The following is a 25,083-nucleotide window of genomic DNA, read 5'->3' as shown; positions in this document are numbered from 1 at the left end:
TCCATCTGGTAAATTCACACTGGAGCTTTCAGTGTTTAGGTTTATCTTGTAGAATTTCTATATACACTGGCAAGTTCTTAAGATAACAGTTTTTTGTTTTGCTATTTCTGCATGGGGAAGTATTCTTATCATAAACATTTTTATTTTCCTCAATTTTTCTTAAATTAGGCTAAAGCTTTGTGCAAGTCTGTCATCTCAGGCTGCCTGCCTTTGTGGAAAATTAAGGGGAAGTTCCACGTGTCTTGCCCTATCCCTAACTGCAAAGACTTGCAGGAAAAGAAAAAGCAGTTTGCAATGGTCTAACTTTTTCTAGCTGTCTTGTTGCCTTCACTGAGTCTGGGATCAGTTTTAGAAAAGTGAATTCATTGAATAATGGATTTGTCAGTTTCCTAAATGTGGTAATTTTCTGCTTATGTGTTTATGAAAGCGTGCTTTTGATTTATTTAATACTCAATCATTCACTTTGGTGTTCTGTTCACTCATATGCTACTTCAGTAAGTAAACATGTAAATCTTCATAAACTTCAGTCAAAATGCCCTAAGAGAGTAATGACGAATCCAAGGAACATGGAAACTAATATATTATAAAATTTCTGAGATGTATGGAAAAGTTGAGGTTTCTGTCACATTTATGATGGGTTAGTGACAGGAGCTAGTGGGAAAGAGATTTTTTTTTTAATCTCCCACATCCAGTGAACTTCATTAATGTGAGATTTGCTCTTGAAAACATCCTTCCTTCTGTGCTGCCATTCTGTCTTCCTGGGGCTGTATCAGTGGTTGACAAGCTGCAGTCTTCACAGTAGATGAGCATATAATATTCCAGCTTGCTTTTCAGTGCTGTGTTATCTTTTGGTTGTTTTCAGTTAAGACTGATATTGTGAATGCTGAGCGTTCCAAAGAACACTCTCAGCATCTCTCAGTGGCCTGTGCTCCATATGTTTAGAAAGTTCTGGATTACTTTGTGAGCATAACAAAACAAAACAAACTTTCTTCACTTCAACTTGCAAAATTTAATGAAATGGCAAACAAAAACTTCTGCAATAAAGCTTACACATTACCCCAAATTATAAGAAGGATCTCAGTGAGCTTAAGTCAAAGCAGAACTCCTCTGTGTGCAGGCAATGTATTTCATTCCTATAATATACTCTGTTTCATTGTTGGCTTATGTTTATGCATGCATATATGAAATGTATGTGCACACATGCTCATATATCACCATAAACATGTAGCCTAGATAAGACTGTTACCTCATATAGAACTAATGGGAAATATCATGTTCTAGAGGAGATTGTAACAGGGCTAGTTTTTATCCCATAGATGTGAGAACATGCAAAACAGACTCAAAAAAATGTTTCCTGAAATGACTTATGTCCAGCTTAGTTTCCTGTACTGTACTTGAAGTTTTGAACTCCCTACATTGATGATTCATTAGTATTTACACCATAAGTTGATTGGAAGGAATGATTGGTATTTCCTTTCTTTTTGCTTAGTAAGCAGGAGATTATAGTTTGCCCCCATGTCCTACTCTCATATTTTTTTTTTTTTTTTTTACGTTCAGAACACTTCTGCCAGTTTGTGACCATATGTTTTTTTTATTTTATTGTACTTATACATAAGAGATTTACATTTTGGATTTTATCCGACATTTTATTGGGTAATATGTGAATAAAGGCATGTTAGTGTCTGGTTTCATCTGTGGGTAGTGTCTGTCTACAGTTTATTGTTGAAGGAGAAGAATTGTTTAAAATTAACTGTGGCCACTCTGCAATGTTCTGTATATGCAAGTGAACTTGTAACAGAAACCTTTACTCCGAACTGCTTTTTAAATAGAAGAAAGGAATTCTAATCTCTTAATTTGAAGTTTTTATTGGCTACAAATATCAAGCAACTATCTTCATTTTAAAATTAAAATGCATTTCAGGTAGTAGCTAATGACTTTGTTTTACATAATCAGATTTATGCAAAACTACTTGAAAGAAACTTTCTATGTGCATTAATATTACACCGCACATAGAAGTACTTTTAAATTCATATTTATCAGGGACATAGAAAATTGGGATGCATATGACATTATTGATTTTGTCAGTAACAACCAAAGGCCACGATCCATGGTTTTTGTTGTCCTTTTGATTAGGTTTTGTTTTAATAATAACTTGTAGTAAATGCACCTGAAAGAGGCAATGATTAATACCTTGCAGTATATATCATATTGTCTTCCACAATAAGCAATAGATAAAAGTTTTCAACTATTTAAATCTGAATTTGAGAAGTGATAAAGAATATTTTGACTCCTACTATTATCAAGATTTAGAGAGAGAGCTGTTGGTACTTGGTACTTCCCATCCATTTAGTGCATTTGGTCTCATACCTGGACAGGAAACTGAATGGACAGTGATAATCTCATGCAGAATTCATTCACTCTGTGGAAAGACACCAAGAAAATTTCTAGTAATGGAAACCATTGTAGTGTACACAGGAGCAACAAAGAAATTAGATTATTTTACGAGTTCCTTGCCAGAATGATAATAATTTGCAGACTTAGGTCTGATATATGTAAATACATATTCTACTCAGTATCTTAAATTCTCAGGGCAAACCATCTTCCATTTGGTTTTATATGAAATAAAAGCATATGTAAAAAGCTGCAATTAGTTTCTTCCTAAAGTATGTTAATCCCCTTTCCCCCCCCGAAGTTTCTTCCTCGTTCACTGTGCCCCCTTATTGGAAACTTTTTTGGATTTTTCTATTTCAGATGTGTTTTTCTGTATGTAGAAAATAGCTTCAAGGAGTATCAAAGAAAGTGGGTGAGACGAGATATCTTGAAGCAATGTTACTCACTCTAATGCCAAAGGAGAACAAGTGCAGAAAAGTACAAATAATGAACAAAATCCAGTGCAGTGTTTTCTGAAAGGGAACATTTTGATCTCTATGTAAATAGAGTTCCAATACTGAGATGTGAATCCAAAACAATATAATAATACCCCTTAAGAAGAGGATGAGGAAAGGAACTTTGCTGTTCCAAAATAGCAAATGAAGTCCTTCACATAAATACCCTGTTTACATCAATGCCTGAGAGAGGAATTTGGAAGATTTTCTAAGCTGGGGGAAAAAAAAAATCATATTAAAATGAAAGCTTAAAAAGTGAGCTGAAGAGATCTTTACATTTTAGAAAGTGAGTTTCACATTTCACCTTAGCATATGATACTGTTTAATTTTTGTGTCAAATGCTTTTAAGGTGTATTAAATTTAAAATATGAAGTACCAGTTGCTCTGAAGCAAGCACAAAGTAGAATTCACTTGAATACATTGCAGGAAGGCAATGTATTCAAACCAATATTATATATATGTAAGATATGCATATATATATAGTAACTGTTCTTAGTGTGTTAGGAAGTAACAATCCTTGAACAAAATTGGGTAGGAGATTTCATTGGTTTGATATAGTTTACTTTCTCTGACATAGAAACAGAAATTTTTAAGTAGATTGTTTGCTAACATACTTAGGGAGAACAAATATTTTGTGTAGTTTTATTATCTGATAACAGTTTCATTCAAAGTATTTAGTGTGCTCTCCTTGCTAGAGCTAGAAATAGTGTTTTCTTGGTGTACAAAGACAAGCGATCTGTAAATTATTCATCTTTTTAATCCTAGTCTCTGATCCATTCAGGAGTTTTGCTCGCTCTATTTGAGAACTGTCCTTTCCTTCTGAGAAGTTCTGCTATAAACAGGCTTTTTTTAACCTCAGAAATTTTCCTTTTTTTTTTTTTTTTGAAAGAACTAGTACACTTTTGGGTTGTTTGAAGAACAACTACTGTCTATTCTTTGTCATATGCCAAAATTTATTTTTTTACTGTTGAAGATTGTTTGCTGAAACTTTTCATGAGAAAACTGCAAAACTCAATCATATATAGCATGTTGTAGAACAAGTATTTGGCTAAAATAAGGGACGTGCAATGCTAAATGCCATGTCTTCATATATAGCTCTGAAAGTGTTTGCTGATTTGATTTTTAGTCTAGTGTATACAGAAGCATCTCAGCATCATCATTTTTCCTTTGAATGGGAACGAATGATTATGGAAATAGCAAGTAAACTCTTAGCAGCCAGGGAAAAAAGTTCTCATTGCTTGCAGAGGTACTGGTTAGCTTGCAAGGACACCCAACTCTCCCCTGTGCTCACCTTTAATGTGGTCTCTGTGGAATTTAGAGATTCTGGGGAGGTAGGAGGAAATGAAGTCTTAAAATATGTATAGTGCAAACAAAGCAATGCTAAGTAATTGAAGAAAAGAAAGAAATTACCCCTGCACTCCCAACCCGGAGACAAATAAATAATTGCACCACTAGGTAAACAAATAGGTAAAGTTTTGTAAAGCAAGTATGTAATAAAAAATGAAGAGGTGTTTTTTTTGGTAGTTTCTAGTTGTAAATTTGTAGAAGAAAAGTTTCATTAACATTTGAACTGATAATGGAAACTGGGCAATCATGGTCCTACTAGCATGTCACAGTATCATCTCCTTTCAGGTTGTTAGTTAATGTTTGCTATTTGTTCTCTCTGTATTTTAAACTGAAATTAAAGTAAGAAAAAAAAAAATAGGTGTTAGTTGTGCTCAGAATGATAACAGTGAATTTTGAAACAGCCTCCCTCACTGTGATGGAGGTCCAAGAAAAGAAGACAAAAAATGGTTTAAAAAGTCTACAACTCTTGGAATGAAGGAAGTAGTGTATTTGTTAGTGCTTCTCCTTAGCCCACCAAAACTATTCTGTATACATATCTTGTAATTAGGGTTTTATGTGCTTGCGAGGAGGTTACAGAGCCAGTGAGCAGCCTACTACCATGGCAACCTGATAGATTTCTAGCAGAAGCGAGTGTGGGATTTAATGCTGCAACTTCTTTGCAAAGTTAACTTGCTTTTGGAAAAAGAAGTGTGCACAGTTGCTGTGGACTTGTCAATGTAGTATAGTGAATTGTACACAGGTTGTCCTAAAAGTAATGCCTTCTACTTATTTCCATTGGAATCTACAGCAGACATGAAGAGTGTGATAACATTATTTGATAGAGTAAATTTTCATCTAATAATGCTGTTTTTCAACAGTCATCACTATTACTATTATTCATGCATTTTCATCTGTGATGAACAAGAGCTTGCATGCTGCTCTTGTAAAAAAAAAAAAAAAAAAAAAAAAAAAAAAGCACCAGTGAAGATGACCCAATATTTCACAGCTACTATGATGGCATAGTTGCTGGGAAAATGTTGCCCACATAGTCCAGCTTTCACAGTGGTAACACCCACTGTTTGGTCTCCATAACTGTTTGGAGATTGTCAATGAATGTCAATGGGTGCAATTTTTTTTCTACATGGAGGAATTCAATGACATATCTTTGTATATTATGTACAGCATGTCCAACATTTGTCAGGCTGCTCCTCCACTGCTATTGGTCACACAGTAACAAAATGTAATGAAATATTTTTGGGAACGTTCAAACTCTACTTGCATACCGTCATCATCTGTGTTTGATGCTGTGGGCTGATATAATAAAATAGGAGGCATTACTTTCAGAGCAAGCTTCATAGTTGGCTATGTTAAACTTATTCAGTATTTTTAAACCATAGAGTAGAATACTGATCATGTGAGTACGCAAATGGTGAGAAATTATTTAGTGGTCTTGTGTGAAAGAATAGGGCTGTGGAGGAGACAATTTTCTGTATCTCTGACATGCTGTAGGCATTATCTGCATCTTGCATAATTTAATTTTGAGCTACTAAAGGAAAAATCTAGGCATGCAATTTCTGCTGTTTTCTTTCCCTAGAGGAAAGCATTGATGCATCAAACTCCACCTAATTGTCTAACATTTGTTACACAGCAGAATAAAGATACATGTGATAAAAAGTCAGTGTTTGTATACAGTCTCAATAACAAATTTTAAAATCATAAGATCTGTAAAAACCTTGATTTAAGCAATCAAATTTATTTGTAATGAAGAGACTTTCACCAAGATACTTGAGTGCAAAACTTTAGAATTCACGTGTACCAGAAAATTTAATTAAAATTCTCTTCACTGGTTTATTAGGAACAGCAGTTGACAGCATCTAACTGAAAGTTTTATCTTTACTATATAAGCATGTAAAATTTCAAAATGTGTTCCAGTTAGGACTCCTGAATTACTTCCTTAGATTTGCTAATCTAATCTTAGAGAAACTTGTTAAAGAAGATTTGCAGTTGATTTAACATAAAATTAAGATTATTTGTCCAAACCCTTTTTCTATGGTCTCATTCACTTGTCTTTCTTTTCTACCACTAGTTAAAATAGTAAGGGGATACAAGAACTGCACAAATCTCCATGTAGCTAATATGTGAAAGAAAAAAAAAAAAAAACAAAAACAAAAGAGGGGATGAAAAGTCATTGAGATGTACTGGTCTGGTGCAATGCATCCACTCCCTCCCCTCCCTTCCTCTCCCCTTTTCTCTCTTGAATGGAGCTATAAATATCATTATAAGTATTTGATGTACACTTTAATAGCACAACCCAGAGCTGTAGTCAAAGCAAGAACTGATTTGAATCTCGTCACCTCATGGAAAAGTATGACACTAGAATATTCAATTTTTATTTTGCACTTTAGATATTTAAAATTAACATTTGAAGTAGTATTTTTACCTTGTCAATATGAATTTTTCATGAATATATTCTAAATGAAATTTATACTTGTAAAGGGAAGCCTTTCATCCTGATACATGAGGATATCAGGATGAATACTGTGGTATTTATCAGTAATAAATTGCTGTTCTTGTTCAAACCTTAATACAAACTTAATACAAGTATTAAGAACGTAATTGTTCCTATTTAGTTCCTATTTACTAGTTCTGACCCTCCCATCCCCCCTTTTTTTATTTTCTTAACTAGATGAGGAGAAATTTAGATTAGACATTAAGGGGAAATTTTTCACTCTCAGAGTTATGAGGTGCTGGAACAGGATGCCCAGAGACGCTGTGAAGCTGTGGATGTCCCATCCCTGATGGCATTTAAGGTCAGGTTGGATGAGGCCCTTGGCAGTCTCATCTAGTGGGTGTCAACCCTGCTACAGCAGGGGGGTTAGAACTAGATGATCTTTGAAATTCTTTCCAACCCAAACCATTCTGTGTATTCTGTCATTTTATGATTCTATGAACATAATAAATGCAGAAAATATTCATCTCACATGAGTGAATTCATTGGGCAATTAAATGTGGAAGATACAATTAATCTTTTTTCTCTCTATCATGACATATGTAACTGTGGAAGTTAATTTTCTTGTTTTCAAAATTAAGATAGATATTTCAATGATTCCATGTGTTTCTGAGCTGGAAACCTGCATATTTTTTCATGTTAGGATTTAAGCTTTCTGATCTCATAGCAATGAATATAAGCAATTTCTTTCCACCTCTTTTTATCATTATGTCTTTCACGGGTCAGCACTTGATGGAATTTAATATCTACATCCTTCTTTAGTAATTTGCTTTAGATTTTCTCACCATCTCAGTCTCCTTCAAATAAATACAGAAAAGAAAATTCCTGTTTAGCGAGAAGGTTTAATAGTCCTGCATTCTGTCTTGACATTTGTGCTTGTGTGATGAGAGTATAGCAGTATTTGCACTGACCCTGAACTTAATTTTCCTTCATGTTCCTCTGTAGGCACAGTCAAATTTTCTCCAGATCTCTCTCTCTGTTTCTGATATATATTCATAGGGCTGAGTCTTCTTCTCTTTCCTGGACTGTACTGTCTTAAGAAACTGATTTGGATCCAGCCTTTGATGAACGTTACTTCCTTGTTTTCACAAACACAGATAATGAATGCTAAGGTTCAATAATTACCACTATGGAAGTGTCATACTGATTCTCATACTTTTCCATTCAAATTCCAAACATTTTAAAAGCTTTTCAAACATTCATCTGTCTTCATTTGCTTTGCTTCGCATCCAGTTCATCTAACACCTGTCTCTTCCTTCCTATGACATGCCTGCTGTTGTGAAAATATGTTCTTCTGCGTAGTTGTGTGAGAAAGCCTACTTGCATTTCTCCTTCTGATCAAGCTTTAATTGCCTTTCTAAAATTTATTGTAAAACCTGTGTTGTTTTTTTAATTAAAAAAAAAAATTCAATGGCTTAAATTTGCATATATTTGCTTTCTGTAATGCTATTATGGACGTATGTAACACTGCATACTTCTGTCTGCTTTGCAATTCTAATACATGCATTTTATAAGTACAGCAAATACAGAATTGATTGCTACTGTTTTGTCTTCAGTTCTTGAATGTGTTATTGAAGTGTGTATCAAATACTTACAATGATAGTTAGGCTTCTGTTTTGTGTCGGAACAGAAGTTTGCATGATATAGCAAATACCATATTTTGGCAGGAGTGCCTCCCTTGTAACAGCCCTGCTATGTACACTTTTACATTTGCTTATGTCTTTTCAAACTTACCTTCTAAAAGTCAATATTGCAACAGGAGAAGAGATAAAGCATAGAGTTTGAGAGCACTTTAGGGCACTCAATAAATCAGTGCAGCACTGCAGCTAAGGGTGCTGATACAGCATAACAAGAATATGGGACTACCAAATTACAGTGTATGTGCACACAACACTTTTATGTAAGTGAGTCAATAGGAAATGGACTGAGAGGACTGTTTCAGATGAAGTTAGAAGCTGATCTGAAGCACAAATTGAGTCTTTTTCTTCACTAATCTTCAGTCTTGATATTTCTAAAGGGCCAAAAGCAAGAATAAGATCACATATATGGATTTAGAAAAAAGTCCTTATCTGCAGCAGAATTATGTAGAAATAAAAGATAGATGAATCTAATTTGTAATTCTGTTGTATTCACCTACTAGAACGTTAGCCATGCATATATTGCTTTCCTGAAAGAATCACAAATACTTTTAGGCAGTTTCTTAGCAGGCATTTGCAGCAAACTCATTAGATTCATTGTAAGACTTGTTTTCTTTAAAGTTTGACTGGAGTCTCGCAACTCAGTCTTACTGAGATTTCTCAGAGTTTTGGCATCCTCCTTGTTTAGTTTATGTACATCCTGTCTTACATAGAATGGAGATCAGAGTATTCGTGTATGGGACAGCTGAAGTTTTCCATTCAATCTGCATTGCAAAACATCTTGTGCATTGTAGAGACCACCCTATTGTGCATCTTGCTACTTTACGTCCTTTACACCATCAACATCAAAAGCATCACTTTTCAGTGTTGCGGAATTTTCAGAGTATGAAGAAACTGAATGAAACTCTTTTGTGGAAAGAAAAAAAAAAAAAAAAAAGGTAAAAAGGCTGGTAATGCTACTTGATTGGGGTTTGGGACAATCCAAGAAAAAGGCTTAATTAATTACATTTTCAAAAAGGAAAATAAGCTTTTTCCACCATTCTAATTAGATCAGTAAAATATAGATGTATAGGCAGGTGTTTCCTATTTGGTCTATTTGACCCATTGTAAAGGCTCTCTTATAAAGCCTTTTCCAATTTTTCCCTTGAATTGACTTTCATATCTTAAGAACCACTTGCCTCTTTCTTCAAGAAAATGATATCGAAGCTGTTTTTCTGCTTTCTTAGACCCTGCTCTTTCTAGGTATTTCATTAGGTTTAAATCTGTGTACAGTTCCATTGGCTTCCATATGTTTGTTCACTTACTAAGTTTAATGTACGTAAGTGATGGATTACCATTACTTGCTTTTATAAGTTTTCATAGATTTGTAAGGAGATGAGTTATCTGGCTTTTTTTTTTTTTTCCCCTAATTTAGTAATCATTCCCATCCTAAATTCTCTAAGTACTATGAATTTAAACATAGCTTTGATTAGAAAATTAAAAAAGATGTCATATTTCCTGCATTTTAGGTAACTGCATTGTAAGCACTAAGGAAATGTTTGATGGGAAATTATTTCTTTTGTTTATTTTCAGAGGATGACATATTAAAATGCAAGCTCATTTGAAATTCTGCTTAGTCTAAAAAGCAATTGATTTTTATTCAGCAAATGACAGATGGAAAATCTTTCCATGTCTGTCTGAAGAGAATAATAGAACCTGCATACTCACCTGTTACAGTAACTGTATGTTTCAATGCGATTTTTAATATTGCAGTTTTTTAGTGATAGGTATGCAAATTTATTTTTTTAAAAAGCTATAAAATATAATGCTTAATGAGGTGGTAAGGCACATCTTGTTTTCAAAGAAATCATGAGTCACTGTAATGTCTCACAGGTTTCAACAAGGAACAAATAATTTATTTTACATATACTGAGAACTTGCTATGTTGAGCCTACATTAACTTTATTTTTGCAGCTTTCCTCCTCTTTCTCTTTTACATGAGGAATAAAAATCATTTTACCATACTAGTTTCTGCTTCCCTCTCTTTTAATATCTTTTAATTCATTTTATCCTTCACTGCCCTTTTAGTCTCTGAAATGCAGTTGGAGCTTCATCTAGTCTGTCTCTTCTCTGATAACAAAATGACAATTTTTTTTTTCTCTTTACTCATTTAAGATTTTCTCTTTTCAGTTATTGGACTTTTATTTTAAATCAGGCAACTTTGCAGTTGAATATGATTATTATTTTGCCAGTGACAAAAGCTTTATGGTGTGACTGACATCATGGAAGGACAGTATGCAATCCAGAGGTATCTTGATAAGCTTGAGCAGTTAAACTATGTGAACCTAAGTTCTACGAGGCAAGGTGCAGGGTCCTGTAAATGAGTCAGGGAAATTCCAAGTCCAATTACTGGCTTACTGGCTGAGTGGAGAATGGATTGAGAGCAGCTCTCATGTGGAGCTGGGGGTGGTGGTTGATAAAATCTTGGACATGAACCAGCAGCATGTGCTTGCAGCCTGGAAAGCCAACTGCATCCAGGACTGCATCAAAAGTGAGACCTACAGGTCAAGAGAAATTGTTCCCCTTTGCACTGTTCTCCTGAGACCTCCACCTTGAATATTCCGTTCAGATCTAGTCTCCGACATAAGAAACATATGGACTAGTTTAATAAAGTTCAGAGGAGGGCTGTGAGGCTTCTTGTACAGCTGGTGTACCTCTCTTAAGAAGACAAACTGATAGAGTTGGGGGTATTAAGTCTACAGAAGAGAAGGTTCTGGGAAGACCTCATACCAGCCTTCCAGTATCTAGAAGAAGCTACATGAAAGCTGAAGAGGAACTTTTTTTGCAAGGGCATAGACGAGGACTTTAAACTGAAAGAAGGTTAATTTAGAATATATATGAAGATTCTTTATTATGAAGATCATAAGGCACTTGAACAGATTGCCCAGAAAAGCTGTGGCTGTCCCATCCCTGGAAGACTTCAGGGTCGGATTGGATTGGGCTTTGAGCAACATGTATCTAGTGGAAGGTGTTCTTGTCCATGGTGGGAAGAGTAGCACTAGAAGATCATTAAAGTCTTTTCAACCTATACCTTTATATGAATCTGTGATTCTATGTTCATAATAAAAATGGATTTTTTTTTTTTACTGTGAAGATGAAGCATGTACATTCAACATACATAAGTTATATTAAAAATAGAGCATTTTTCCTTGTTTGAATATGTATCATTTATGAAACATTTTTATATAATTCTTCTTTGCCTACAATGTTTATTTCCCATTCCCATTTTCAAGGAAAAGTTTCAACAAGCTCTTTAAACATCTTATCATTGATTTTCATCAAAGTTGATTCACATGGGAAAAAAAGTGTTTGGGGACTGGAGGAGTATTTAAGTAAATACCTATGCAGGCTTTATTTTCATGTCCTTAAGTGGGTGAGATGGCATTCACTAGTTTATGGATAGTTTTCTATCTGACAGAATTCTTCTAAGAAAATACAAGAGTATTTGTGAACATGGAATAATAATGCAGCACTCTAGTGTGCAAATAGAGTTATGACAGAATTTAATGTGAAATTAAAATAATACAATTCTTAATGTTTTTCAACTTTAATAAATTACATATGCATGATAGAAAATAGATAAAACAGCTGGAATAATGAAGATCTGTTATTTATTGATTAAAAAGGAACACCTGTACACAGCTAGAGAGAATTTTTAAAATTATGATATTCTGTGGATTTATCTGCTGTATGCAGAGGGATTTATATGAATTATAACAGAACAGCTATTGTTTTACATTCTCATACATACATTTAGAACACTTTTTAAAGATTTTTGTTTAAATTCCTGTTACTTCCCTATCCCGGCTATTTATTTTGTTCAGTGTAAAATTCAGTGACTTCATTTCTTGTTTTGGTATAGTCAGTCATAGACCAGGGGATATAGTTTTCATTTGAAGATTACATGGATTAGAAAATTAAAAGAACCAAAACACTGCAACGTTGCGCAGATGTTTCAAGACAAACTACTGCTTTTAACAGATTATTTTTTTATTATTATTTCCCATTTCCTTTGTGGTAACCTAACAACAGGCATTCTATATAGTCAATAATATTTATAAATGCATTTCCTGGGGAAAATATTCAACCAAACAGATATTGATTAATTTATTATTTTTGTGTATATATTTCCATTCAGTTTGAATTATCTAGATAGGTTTTGGTGGTTACAGTAAGTTCTTAATTAGTATGGTTTGTTTTATCACATAAAAATGAAAACTGTATATGAACAAATATGAGTAAGCTCTAACTACTGAATATCCAGAAGAAAACAAAGCCACGTATTCAAAATCTTTACAGCCAAATCCTGTAAGTTTGCTTGACAGAACAAACTTGGCCTTAAAATCTTTTATGTATAGAACTTCCAATGGATCAGTGTAATTTCCCACAGCAGTATTTATCCGTTAGATCTGTATTTTGCCATAATGACTACTGATTTTTATGGAGTGATACATGAAGTATATTCTCAGGTTATTAAATCAGTGGTGTATATTTGGAATTGTCTTGTCCTGGTAATGATGTGAAAATAAGTGCGTGAGGAATTACATTGTGTTTGACAGTTATATGCAAGCTTGATATTGCTAAGATGAAATTTAGGTAGGAAAGTAAAAATAGAATTCTATGCCTTTTTTCAGCAAGAATAAATTAAATTATTCATCTGCATATTGCATGTCCCCATAATAAGTGAATGAGGAAGTTATGTTCTGTGAATAAGGAGGTTTAGATGTGGGTTACAAAGTCTCTTTTTAAAAAAAGACATTGTTAAAATTTTAGAAAAATTTTCCTGATAAGTTGCTTAATAGCAAAATTCAGATTAGCATTTTGTAAAATAATTATTTGTTTTTTTTTTTAATTATTTACAAAGAATTTACTGATAATTACTGAAATAATTATTTACAGATACTTTTCATTTCAGCTTCACACCTCACTGTCCAATACATTAGAGAGTTTTCCTGGTTAGCTTTGTCCATTGGTGAATTCTTTATTCACACAGTCCCTGTAAAATACCAGCACCTACACTGAGCTGTGTAGATAGATATATCCTCCTTAAAGCTGTAGATAAGTATGCAAGATTTCTTTACACTGGTACATTTTTCACAATGCAGCTTTAAAGATGATTGCATCCTAGTCAGCAATTTTATGATTTCAGTTATTTCCTCCTGCATTCATCACAACTGAATGGAAAATATTCATAGGCAACACAGGGATAGGGATATACAGAGACATATGTGCACAAAAGTGGAAAGCTAAGCATGCCTCTCCCTACCCTGTACTTTTATTATTTGCCAAGTTCCTTTGCTGAAGATTCAGTTCTTATACCTTCTTAGGCCTTAAATGACACGTCTTCATTTTGCTTTCATAGATCAGAGGGCCACATTGTCTTTTATATCTCAACTTCATTGTTATCCCTATCACTCCCTCTTTTCCATACCTGCCTATAAAATGTGTTGATGACTGATCATTTTTGGATGAATACAGTCATACAGTTCTGATTTTGAAGGGTATGATGACTATACTAACGAAGGCGGTTGGGGTTTAAGCTATTTTAATATGTTAACTTTGAATGAACAAGAACAGAATAGCAGGAATATAATCAAAATACATGTTTATCATAACTATTTAGTAGCTTTTCTGTTAGCAGTTACAAGCACTAGAAGTATTCTGATAGAGAATTTATTTCTATTATTTAATGTGACAGGGAAGATAATTGTTTCTAACTAATTCAATTGAGAACTATCTACCTGTAAATCCATTTCATAGTGATGAGTGAGAATGTGAATGTACTTCTCTCATGACATTTGCTCTTGTGGCCCTTGTTCTGAAGTGCTTTTCTTCTTTCATGTAAAGACCAAGGTAAGCAGCTGTTTGCCACTCTTTAGCACTTGTGATTGAAACAGTATTTTACAGAAAAGCAGGAAAGCATCTTGTCATGAAATGAAAAGTGAAGTTTGTACATTTTAACTGTCTTGTGGGACTTTTCCAGTTCGCTCTCATCTGCCTGACTGTAGTAACCATTTAATGTTATAACAACACAATACAGTATGACAACCATCAAATCTTAATGACAGATTTTATTGTTCGCAGCATTCTGTGGCTGAAAATTTGGAAAACAACTTTTGAAGATAAGGTTGGGAAAGCCTTACGTATATTTCAGTTTTTCATTGTGGCTGGACATTGAATAAGACTCAATATTATTCCTACTGAAATTATCGTGAAACTAGTATTAATATGCATACAGTTTTATCAGATTGGAATAGCTTCAGTGGTACTCATCAAAGGGTAATGTCCCTTTCCTGACAGTTCTTGCAGCTGATTTCTAAAGCTGCTATATCTACATCTAAACTTAGCTAAATGTGAATTTCAGAATATATGTATTACTAAGGGCATCAAGCTCTGCTTGTAAAGAGAACAAGATTCTTTCAGGAATCTTTCTTACATCAGAACGTATTACAATATTACAGCAATTCTCTGCCAGAAGTACTAACTCTGTGAAAATGCACCTCAGAAGTGAGTAAATTCTACCTCCAGCATACCAGACAACTTTTTGGGTTCTGATAATTCTATATACCTTTTCACTCCCTACTAGCTAGAGTGGAGTGTAGTATATTTATAGTGTTCTCTGGCATTTATAGTTTTACTTAGCTGAACCAAACTGAAGGAAATAGAAGAAACTAATGTTTCTTGTAACCATCTTTTTCTCTGATAACTGCTGTGTCAGAACCTTACTCAGCAAAACAAAATGTAGGTCAGACCTGCAGATGTGAGAAATAACAGTATTGATTAACAACAGTTTCATAAGCCCTTATTGTAAAGAAAAATCTTTAAACGAAATTTCAAAATAAGAGAAAATAAGTGTAAACTGTCTGTTAATTACAATGTTATGATATTCATGTCTAGAGTGAAAAGCATCTACTGTTGTTAATACTGCTTAACAGATTTAAAAACAAAATGTGAGTGAGAAATGGCATACTGTAGAGTTTTACTGTAAGTAATGCAAAATACAGTTACTGTACTGAAATAATGACTTAATATTACTAATGTGCACTCCCTCGCTTAGCCATACATATGAAAGAACATAAAAAATAACATTCTCAGCACCAGTGTGTTTTGACATCAGTCTCTGTTCACATGAGTAGCCCCATTGACTTAATTCATGTCAAAAAAGATTTATCACGTGACAATGGTTTGCAGGGTTGCTCCCAGGTTCTAAAAGAGACCTTTATAGCTGTACAAATCACTAAATAAGAGAATTATATGTTATTTCTTACTACATAAGCCTTTGATTTCAGAGATTCAGTAATCTGTAGCAGGTTGGAACTAATTACTTGAGGCTTACTTGGACAAAAATGTATAAGTAGTAAAGAATGCCCATGGATATGAGCTCTTTGAAAATGTGCATGCCTTCTTTTGTCTTATAAATGAGATTCATGTGTAATTATTGTTTCCCAATACAATTGATCTTCGTGACAAATGACATATTAATCACAGAGAATAATTAATAACTTCTTTCTTGTGTTGTTGGATTTCTTGAAAATTGAAGAGGGGCAGAAAGTACCAAAGTAACAGCATCTAAGAATATTCCAGTGGAATTTCTTGAGAGAATAAAAAGAACAGGAGAAAGAGAGATTATAAACTGCATATTTTAGAGGACCATTTATGAGATTTCTTAGCTGTCTTCTGAAATTCAGCTTCATTTTTAATGAATTAAGTTTTAAGAATATAAAATTAAAATTTCAAAAACACTGTAAATCTTGCTTTCCAAGACTCTTTGTTATGGATCTAACTCATTAGATTAACACTGTTGATCTGAGTGTTGGCATCAATGGGAGCCAGTAGAGAGACTCTGTAGATTTAGTAGGCTTTTTGTTAGATTTGTATTTTACTAATAATACTGACTAACGAAACCCTTTGGTAGTAAAACAAAGATCACAATAGCAGCACTGCAATTTCAGAGTGTGGTGTTGATATTTATCTTGCATTTGTTAGTTTGCTTTTTTTTTTTTTTTTTTTTTAATGTAGTGGCTCAACTCAGAGTCCAGCTCATTATATTAAAAAAGAAAAAAGGGAGGGAGAGGGATCACAAGCAATAAATATTTTTTCTCCCATGGTACCAACAAATATATGTGTTATGTACTGTCTGATACATTAGTTTTTTTGTGGGAAATTGAGAGTAACTCTTTGGCATTGAAAATTTAGGAAAAAGTCAATTAAGATTTTTTTCTTTTCTATCACTTTATATTCTATGCCTAAAATATACATATACAATCATTTCCTCCTCTAAAATGTACTGGTAAAATTTTGATGAACTGGTTTTAAAAATAACAGTACTATTTGAGATGATTGAGAAAATTTTTTATCTGTGCCATACTGTGACCACCTAGAGTGCTCCTTACCATAGCACAAGCATGCTATGAAGATTTCATAGTTTAAGTGTTTCTGGACAGATTCCCAGTTTTGCAAGGGAAGAAGCTGGCCAACACTTTTCTAGTTGTAACAGAAGCCTTTAATCTGAGTCTAGAAAATTATCTGAAAAAGCGTCTGGATGTTTTTTCTGCTTTGTAGTCATCTTCATTGGTAGTACTTTGTGCTTTAGTTGTAGACTCTATCACGAGTTGAAATGGAAAAAAAATAAAAGCAAAAGCAAAAGAAAACTTGCTACCATCAGCAGAAGACAACAGATGCCTTGGTGGGAAATGAGTTTTGAACTGAAAATTAATACAATGAATGGTAGAGCTACAACATGTGGAATACAGAGTGAATGAAAAAAGGGAAATTGCTCTTTCTACTGAGCAAGCTTTTTGGCATATTTTTATGCATGCATTTCATAACACTGTTATCCTAACATTGTTCTGCCTGTAAAGCTTTTCCAACTGTAATATGTGAGAGCTTTGTTTTTCCCTTCACTGTGATGACTCTGTCCTTTGGTATTTTTCATAGCTTGACATGAGGCAGTAATGGTTCTATTAGCTGCACTGTATCTGCTGAGCTTGCTGTTTTCAGGGAACATGTCATCACCAGTGCGTTTCTGCAGTTTCCTTATTAGCATGTGCCCTTTACTGACTCTGCAGGAGCTATCACCTAGAATTAAATATTTTCTGCTAGACCTGTCCTTACTCTGTGCGAAATGATTATAATCCATTATGCCACCCTCTTGCTGACAGTCAGATACCACTGAGATTACAATAAAATTGTTCCACATTTAAATATGATACTAGCCTTGCGTACTTACTATTGATAATAGGAAATGTTAGAAAAAAAAATATATATATGTCCTTTCAGTTCAGTGACTGGTGATGAAGATTTGAGAAGAAAAATGTGGATACTTATTAAAGTGATCATATCAGCTATGCTGGAATAGTTGTTATAATGGCACATTATATAATAATGGCAAATGTGAAGCATACCAATATCTTTTGCCTTCATTAAGATTGATAATAAGGAGTAGAATTTGCCAGTACAAGAGCTCTACTTGTCAAATCTATGTGCTGACTATTTTTAAATTTTGTTTTTAATTGAAGAAAAAGGAAGCACTGTAGTTTCTATTGTTAATTTGGACACAGATATTCTTTCTCCTTGGTACATATTTGTCTTCCTTTCAAATTGTATTCCTACAGAGATACCATAAATTGCAATATTTTATACTTTGCTTCTGATTTCAAGGGGCTACTGAGACATTGCATCAGTTTTTCCTAGATGTTGGTTTCTTGTTGAAACCACAGAAGTAGTAATCTCTTTATACTCCACAGACAAAACTAAATTGATAAATGAAAAAATAAATAAATGTTTTTTAGCTTAGACTTAAACTTCAGTTTCTCCCGTATATTCTTCTGTACACAGAACGTTTTTCACAGCTCTCTATACATAGCTGTATTCACATTTAAATCATACTAAAATTAGTCTGAAATCAAGTTACCCATGCTGAATGATTGAGTTGTGAAATAAAGCTTGACAGCAAGACTATTTGAACTGCAGTTGTGCCATATACTGCTTAAAGTAGCTCGATTGTGGCTTTCCTTCCCCACGGGACATACATAAATGGTGGAAGACCTGGACTGGAGCAAGGTAATCCACATCCTTATTAGCCAGAGAAAGCTGATCAGCAGCTGCTTATTAAATCAACATTAACAACAGCTCTGGGACCATCTTGAAGTTTAGAGGCTTCTATTCTGCAAAGGAAACCCTGTAAAATAGCCTAAAATAGCCCCAAGGGAATCACTGTTACCTCCTTCATGAGAAGTATACCCAGAGCTCCTCCTTGAGTGGCATATAGGTATGTAGTCTGTAATTTCCAGGTCCTGTGGTATAGCATTAGAAATAGATTCGATTACTATTGAAGTACTTTAAAAATGCCATTAAATTAGTGGATAGTCTGTGTGAATGCTGTGTGTAACACACTTGGAAGGCCGTTGTGTTAGAGCTAGAGTTGTGTGGCCTTTTCAAGAAATAATCCTGTGGATCTGTGGCTGGTGTGAGTTAATCTTTTGTATGGCAATTAACGTGAACAGCAATGGAGCTAACTCTGCCTACAGCCAGGCACTGACAGAAGTTGGTGGCTGCCTTCCTATTATGCTTTCTGGCACCTACCAGCACATGTCTTCCAAGTCTGTGAGAATATACATTTATGTGTGCACTTATTCATTAAACTGTACTTGTTTTATATATCATTTGTGGATGTCTATATCTATAGAGCAGACCTGGACTAAGGATATCTTAACAGAATGTGGTGGAAGTCCAAAAAGTAGACATGTGTTATTTATTGCCTGAAATTATTTCTTCTTCTGGGTAAGAAATGAAATATGTGTACCATATTGAGCCACTAGTGAGAAATGCATTACTGAGATATCCTGGGAACCAGCATTGATCCTGATGGCCCAAAACATTTGGGCTGTGTTCCCACTCAAGCGAGGATAAAATCTATACCAAAGAAAAAGGCTGAAGAAGAGGCTGGAATAAGGAATAGTGTTTGTCCCTTTCTCAAAGGGAACATGTGAGCACATTAGTCCAGCATTTTTTTATCCAAATGCAGATGAATGTCCAAGTCAGGTAACTCAACATGACTATGTAAATGACTCGTTATTTCTGTCAATCTGCCAGTTTTTCCTACTTAAGAGATGCAAAAGATTTACTTGAAACTAATAGTTAACAAATCATGTATTTACAAGAAATTGAATTAGTTCTGAGTTTTTGCTATCAATCACATATATGTTATATATATATATATATATATATATATATATATATATATATATATAAAAACATATTATATATATATGTGTGTGTGTGTGTGTAATCTTTTCAGATTCACAAGGCAAAGGCTTCCTGGAGAAAAAGAATGCAATGGATATTCTCAAACATAATTATTAAGTGGTAACAAATCTTCTGTTTCCTTTGGTTATTTACTAAATCCCTCTTGCCTGAAAGAAACAGCAACAAGGTTCATCCACCATAAAACATATTTGAAAAAGTATTACTTTTGTTTATTATTGATGATTTCCTCTGTTTCTTTTTCTTAAAAAACAAACAAACAAACAAGAAAACTTCCAACTATATGAGTGATTTCATGTGCTTCCTTATGCCTATTAAAATAATTTCATTTAAATGAAAAATCTAAGCAAGCTGCTGTTGATTAAATAAGTTTTATCTCAAATATCTATGACAAATGATAAAAAGCAGAATTGTATTCCACTCAAGAAAAATCGCTTTGCTTTATGGTTTACTCTTTTGTTTAATATTCTTGCACTATTGCTTGTAGTAGTAGTAGTTACAAAGTAGGTACACAAAACTTTCATCTACAAGAACATTCTGCTTGCAAATACTGGTTACTGGCAAAATTTTCAGATGATGAACATTTACTGCTATGTTTATAATTAGTAATACTGAATGCTGTTTTCCATTTAAATTTAGGCGTACTGTTGAAGTTCAACTCATCAAACCATCAGTTTTAAAGTGTATTTTTAATTCTTTCTGTATTTAAGACTTTTAGCACACAGATAATGTCCTTCTGCCCCAGAAGCATGGAGCAGAAATTGTGATTGTATTTTTAGAGAACTTACAACAATAAGATCTAATCAGAAGGAACTTCTGTACATTACCCAAAATATTACATAATTTCTGTGGCAGATGAACAATGTTTCACAGCTTTCATTTCTCTGCATCATTTCGATTTGAAGCTTTTGAATTTTAAGTAGCTCATAACTACAAATCAGCTTGTAAATACTGCATATCCGATGTATATACAGTGTGTATACAACGTTCCTAATCTTGTTTAACAAATCTGAGCCCAACTTTGAGGATAGTTTCCTACTGTTCAGAATTTCTCACATTTTACAAGTTACTTTCTGATGAGCTGTACCTTTTGCTGAGAGTAATTTAACTGAGTTAAGTAAAAATGTTTTATGCTTTAATGTTCTAATGACTAGTGGAACTTGTCTTTCCCAGTGGTAGAGGGGTTTGCATCTAGATGATCTTCAAAGTCCCTTCAAACCTATTCTATGATCCTATGACTGAAATCTAATAAAATCCTAATAAATCTAATAAAATCTAATCTAATCAAATAAAATACTTTCTTTTGGTAATGAGGTATTATTTGGAAAGAATTTGAATCCTGAATATTTGGGTTACTATTGTATATTTTAAAGTCTAAACCTTATGAAAAAGAAGCAGCTTGATTATCCTGATATTGAAGTTATTTTCATTCTGAAATGATGGATATTTCCAGCCATAAGAGATGGAATTTCATTAGATAGCACATTTGTAAAATGAAACAAATGCATCAATATGTGTGTGTATAGTCTGCAAACTTAGATGCAATTGAATTTAAATTATGCCATTTAGTCTAGGTAACTTAAACAAAAACTTCTTGCTTTTCCATTTTCAGTTTTAGTTGATTTGCAAGTTCAACAGAATAAACACAGGGCTATTTAGAAATCCAGGTTTTTGTAATGCTTTTTTTTAATTGGACACATTCTGCATCCTTTATTAGTTTCCAGTATCATGCTATATGAAAGGAAATGCAAGGGAAAGGAAATGCCAGTAATACAATCAGCGTGTCTATTGCCACGTGTTCAGCAGCAAAGTAGAAGCTTGGTGGCTGCAGCGTATCTATGCCTGCCAGTATTGGATCTAGATTTGAGAACTCTAACGGGAATCAGTAAAGCAAAACAGACAATGTATTAATATATTTTTCACTGTGTTTTGAAGTTACTCTTAACATGGGAAAGAGTAGTTTTAATAGCTCGTTTCTTCTTTTTTAAAGCATATCAAATGCAAAACATTTAAACCAAGCAATATAAAATATACGCAGTCATGCAAAAGGTGATTTGTGATTTCTGCATCAGCTTTGCATTTTCCATTTTAATATGTCTTTTTCCTCAGTAAATTCTGTTGATTTATAAAATAAAATTGGCTATTATTTCAGCTTTTCTTATTATTTTCAGCTTTTCTATCCGTGCTACTATTGTTGTCTTTGTACAATTTACTAGGAGGGACAGTGTTCTTTTAGTACATTTGAGTAGATATTTACTTGTTGAGGTGATCTGTGTGTCTAATCTGTCCTTATGCTAATTGTATATTTTTTTTAAGTGGCATTCCAAAAAGTGATTTGAAAAGTGTAACCCTGATCCCAGACAGCATTCATTATTTCAGTGTTACCTCAGTTGTAATATACTATTACTGCAAGTCTAGAGGTTTTTCTTGTGTACCTGTAACATGAATATTATAAAAATTATGGAAGGAACTGGACATACCACAGTTAAAGTGTGAACATTTTGTAGTGAAGTCTCACCTAATTCATAGCAAAAGTTTTCATTTTCTACTACGTAAATTACGACAAAAGCATGAATTCAGGGTTTATGACTGAAAAGGTTCAAATTATCAGTGTTCTGTGAGAACTGCATCTTGTTTCTGCAGGTGGCAATAGTGGGGGTAGATTGTTTTGCTGTGACACTCACATACTGTTGGAGGATTGTATAATCTTCCAGTTTACACTATTGGTAATAAGACATCCTGATTAATGTGTCCATTTTTATGGTTCACTTTTTGAATAAGGTTCAAAAGGTCTCAAAAGGTTTTACTTCAGTGCTTCTTGGAGCTGATTGTAGCTGACATACTTTAGGCACACTGGGTTAATCTGCCTTAACACACAGGAGACTTCTCAGCTGTTTGACATAAATGTAAAATCTTTATGCTGCAGGTAATAAAATTCAATGCAATCCATACTGCAGGGGCAAGCAATCAGAGAGGAAAGCCTTCTCTTTAAACATTTTGCAAATTTTCTGCACGAGCCTTCTGTATGTAGAGTGATCAATTTGTGGTAAAGAAATGAGCAGAAAGAAAATGAAAAAAAAAAGTTCCAGAGGAGACTTTGAATTCATCTTGATTAGGCGGATTTAGGTGTAACTGAAGTGCTCTTGTTAGTGATGGCTACCTGCAATGAAAAGTTATGATCCTACGGGTTCCTGCAAGGGCACTAGAGTCACTGTGGGAGCTGTCTAGTTTGATATTAGAGAGTATCAATAATATATAAGCATGCGGAGAAGGGAAGAGTAATTAAAGGGAGCTTTATCATCACTGAGCAATTTTTTTTTTTTAATTGAAAATGTATTTTACATGAAAACTTCTAAAAAACATACTAACTTGTGATTTTGTTTCACATGTAGGTGCTTGCTATTGAAAGAATATTCATTTAATATTAAAAAAATACATAGAGAAATATAGAAAAGTCAGGGTATGGCAGCAATTATCAATAGGAATAATTTTAGGAGAATGTAGTTAGGTTTGGGGTTTTTTTTTTGTTTACTTAAGTCTTAAGTTTCCTCTGAGATTTTTTTTTTTGCTCTGAAACTTACAAATGTTTCCAACTTTTTAAGATTTTGTTTCTAGATCTTTTATCTTTGTGTGTGTGTGACTGTTATGTATCTTATATCATACACCAAAATTTTACATTCTGATCGGTCTAATGATCTGATAATGACCTGAAATTAGCAATTGTTTTTTTCCTGTGAATAGTTAAATGAAAATAAATTAAATTTTACACTTCTCTAAAAATTTCTCTTTGCGTGATCTACCAGCTAATGTTTCCTTATACTCAAATCATTGTTACTAACTTTTTTTTTTAAATTTCATTTAGTTTCACCCAAAAACTTCTAAAAGTAAACATAATCAAATATGATTTAATTTCTCATCAAAAGAAGTTGTGGAATAGATAAATTCATCAAAAGTTGGGAGAGAGAAAGAAAAGTATCACTCACATACTTTCACATCTCTTAAAAGTATTCTGTATCTTGTGACTTCTGAAGTAAAATATGTTCTCAGCATCTAAGCAGCTTCACTAATGTATATTAGTTGACAATATGAACATGTACAAGAAATCAAAAGCTTTGTGACAGATAAAAAATCTGTCTCTTTCTGAACTTTGTATAGTGAAAAATTGATACTATCCTCAAAATGTATATACCTCACAATGACAATGTTCTGCATATAGTCTTAGTTTCTTCTCTTTCCTCTAAAACAAACAGTATTATCTCTACAATACATTTTGCTTAACACAAGTGTTTTAACAAAAAAAAAAAAACAAAAAAAAACCCACAACTTTTTGCAAAATATGATGCTCTTACTGTCAAAATCATTTGGGATGATTCTTGCATTCTTAGCCACTTCGCAAGCACGTTACTCTTTAAGGAATCTTATCTGTTTACTCTGGAAGGATTTTGAAAAATAATTCTGCCACTCAGATTTTAACGTATGAAAAACCTTTGAAAAATTTAGAAAATGAAATGAATCATTAACACTAGGCATTGAATTCACGTAGATTTTCATGAAAAATAAGCACAATACAGGACACTTAAGACTTTGAGCAACTTTGGCATGTATTTTAAAACATACTGCAGAGACTGCAGTAAATAAAACTTCCATAAAAAGCAGCACTCTTCTGTCCTCCCACTCTCTAACACCCCATTTAATTTCTAGTCATAAGACCCATGCACCTCCATCACACCTTCCCACGAGATATCCTACCCGTTACTGCCTCAGTCAGCTTACACAGATGGACTTTGTAACATACCCGGAATGTCAACAGTTTATGGCTATTTTAGACCTTGGCAAGGAGCTGCATTCCAGAGGAAAAGTCCCTTGTGAAGAATGTTTTGCCAGCAGCTCTGCAGTCTTTTATAAAGAGGAAAATTGAGTTTGAGGGCATCTGCTGGTGTCAACAACGGCAATGTAAATTGTCTAGGCAAATGCTGACCACAACTAGGATCAGCATTTTTGCACAGAATTTGTCTACTATATCATTGACACGAGACACAACATATAACAGTTCGTTATATATTGAGAAAAATAGTCTCATTTTTTATAATGACCTTCTTTTACCCATGCTTTGATTACTACCAGCTGCTTTAGATTGCATTTAATGGATCATTCAGTTTTGCTTAGCATTTCCATGTATTATAATGTTGAGAACAAATTAATGATTAATTGATTAAAATAATAGACTCTTCTAGTCATTTAGATTTTCTCTAGATTGTAATTGTGTCCACTGATTAGTTTCATACTTTCTATTGTTTCCCCCATCATAATGCAATTTGTAGTAAAATTTTGCTAAATCATATTCCACAATATACTAATATTTTTAATTTGCAATTAAATAAAAAATATACAATAGAATGAGGCTGTGATCCTTCACAGATAT

The 25,083-nt window shown here is 33.6% G+C and overlaps 1 protein-coding gene across 5 annotated transcripts in view; it reads left to right on the top strand.

Annotated features, from left to right (window-relative positions):
• The window catches only part of PCDH7 (protocadherin 7), a 253,133-nt gene that overhangs the window by 64,724 nt on the left and 163,326 nt on the right, over positions 1-25,083 (top strand). The window contains exon 3 of one of the 5 annotated variants that reach the window (XR_007376770.1): positions 2,305-2,314. The exons of the other annotated variants lie outside the window; for them this stretch is intronic. The gene's annotated coding sequence lies outside the window, so the exon portion shown is untranslated. Of the gene's footprint in view, positions 1-2,304; positions 2,315-25,083 lie in introns of those variants that run through there. 5 annotated transcript variants of the gene reach the window in all.

Source organism: Lagopus muta, chromosome 4, assembly GCF_023343835.1.
Source record: "Lagopus muta isolate bLagMut1 chromosome 4, bLagMut1 primary, whole genome shotgun sequence".
In the NCBI taxonomy this organism is placed as follows: Eukaryota; Metazoa; Chordata; class Aves; order Galliformes; family Phasianidae; genus Lagopus; species Lagopus muta.
The sequence above is the reverse complement of the archived record's forward strand: the minus strand, read 5'-3'. Positions and strand labels throughout refer to the sequence as shown.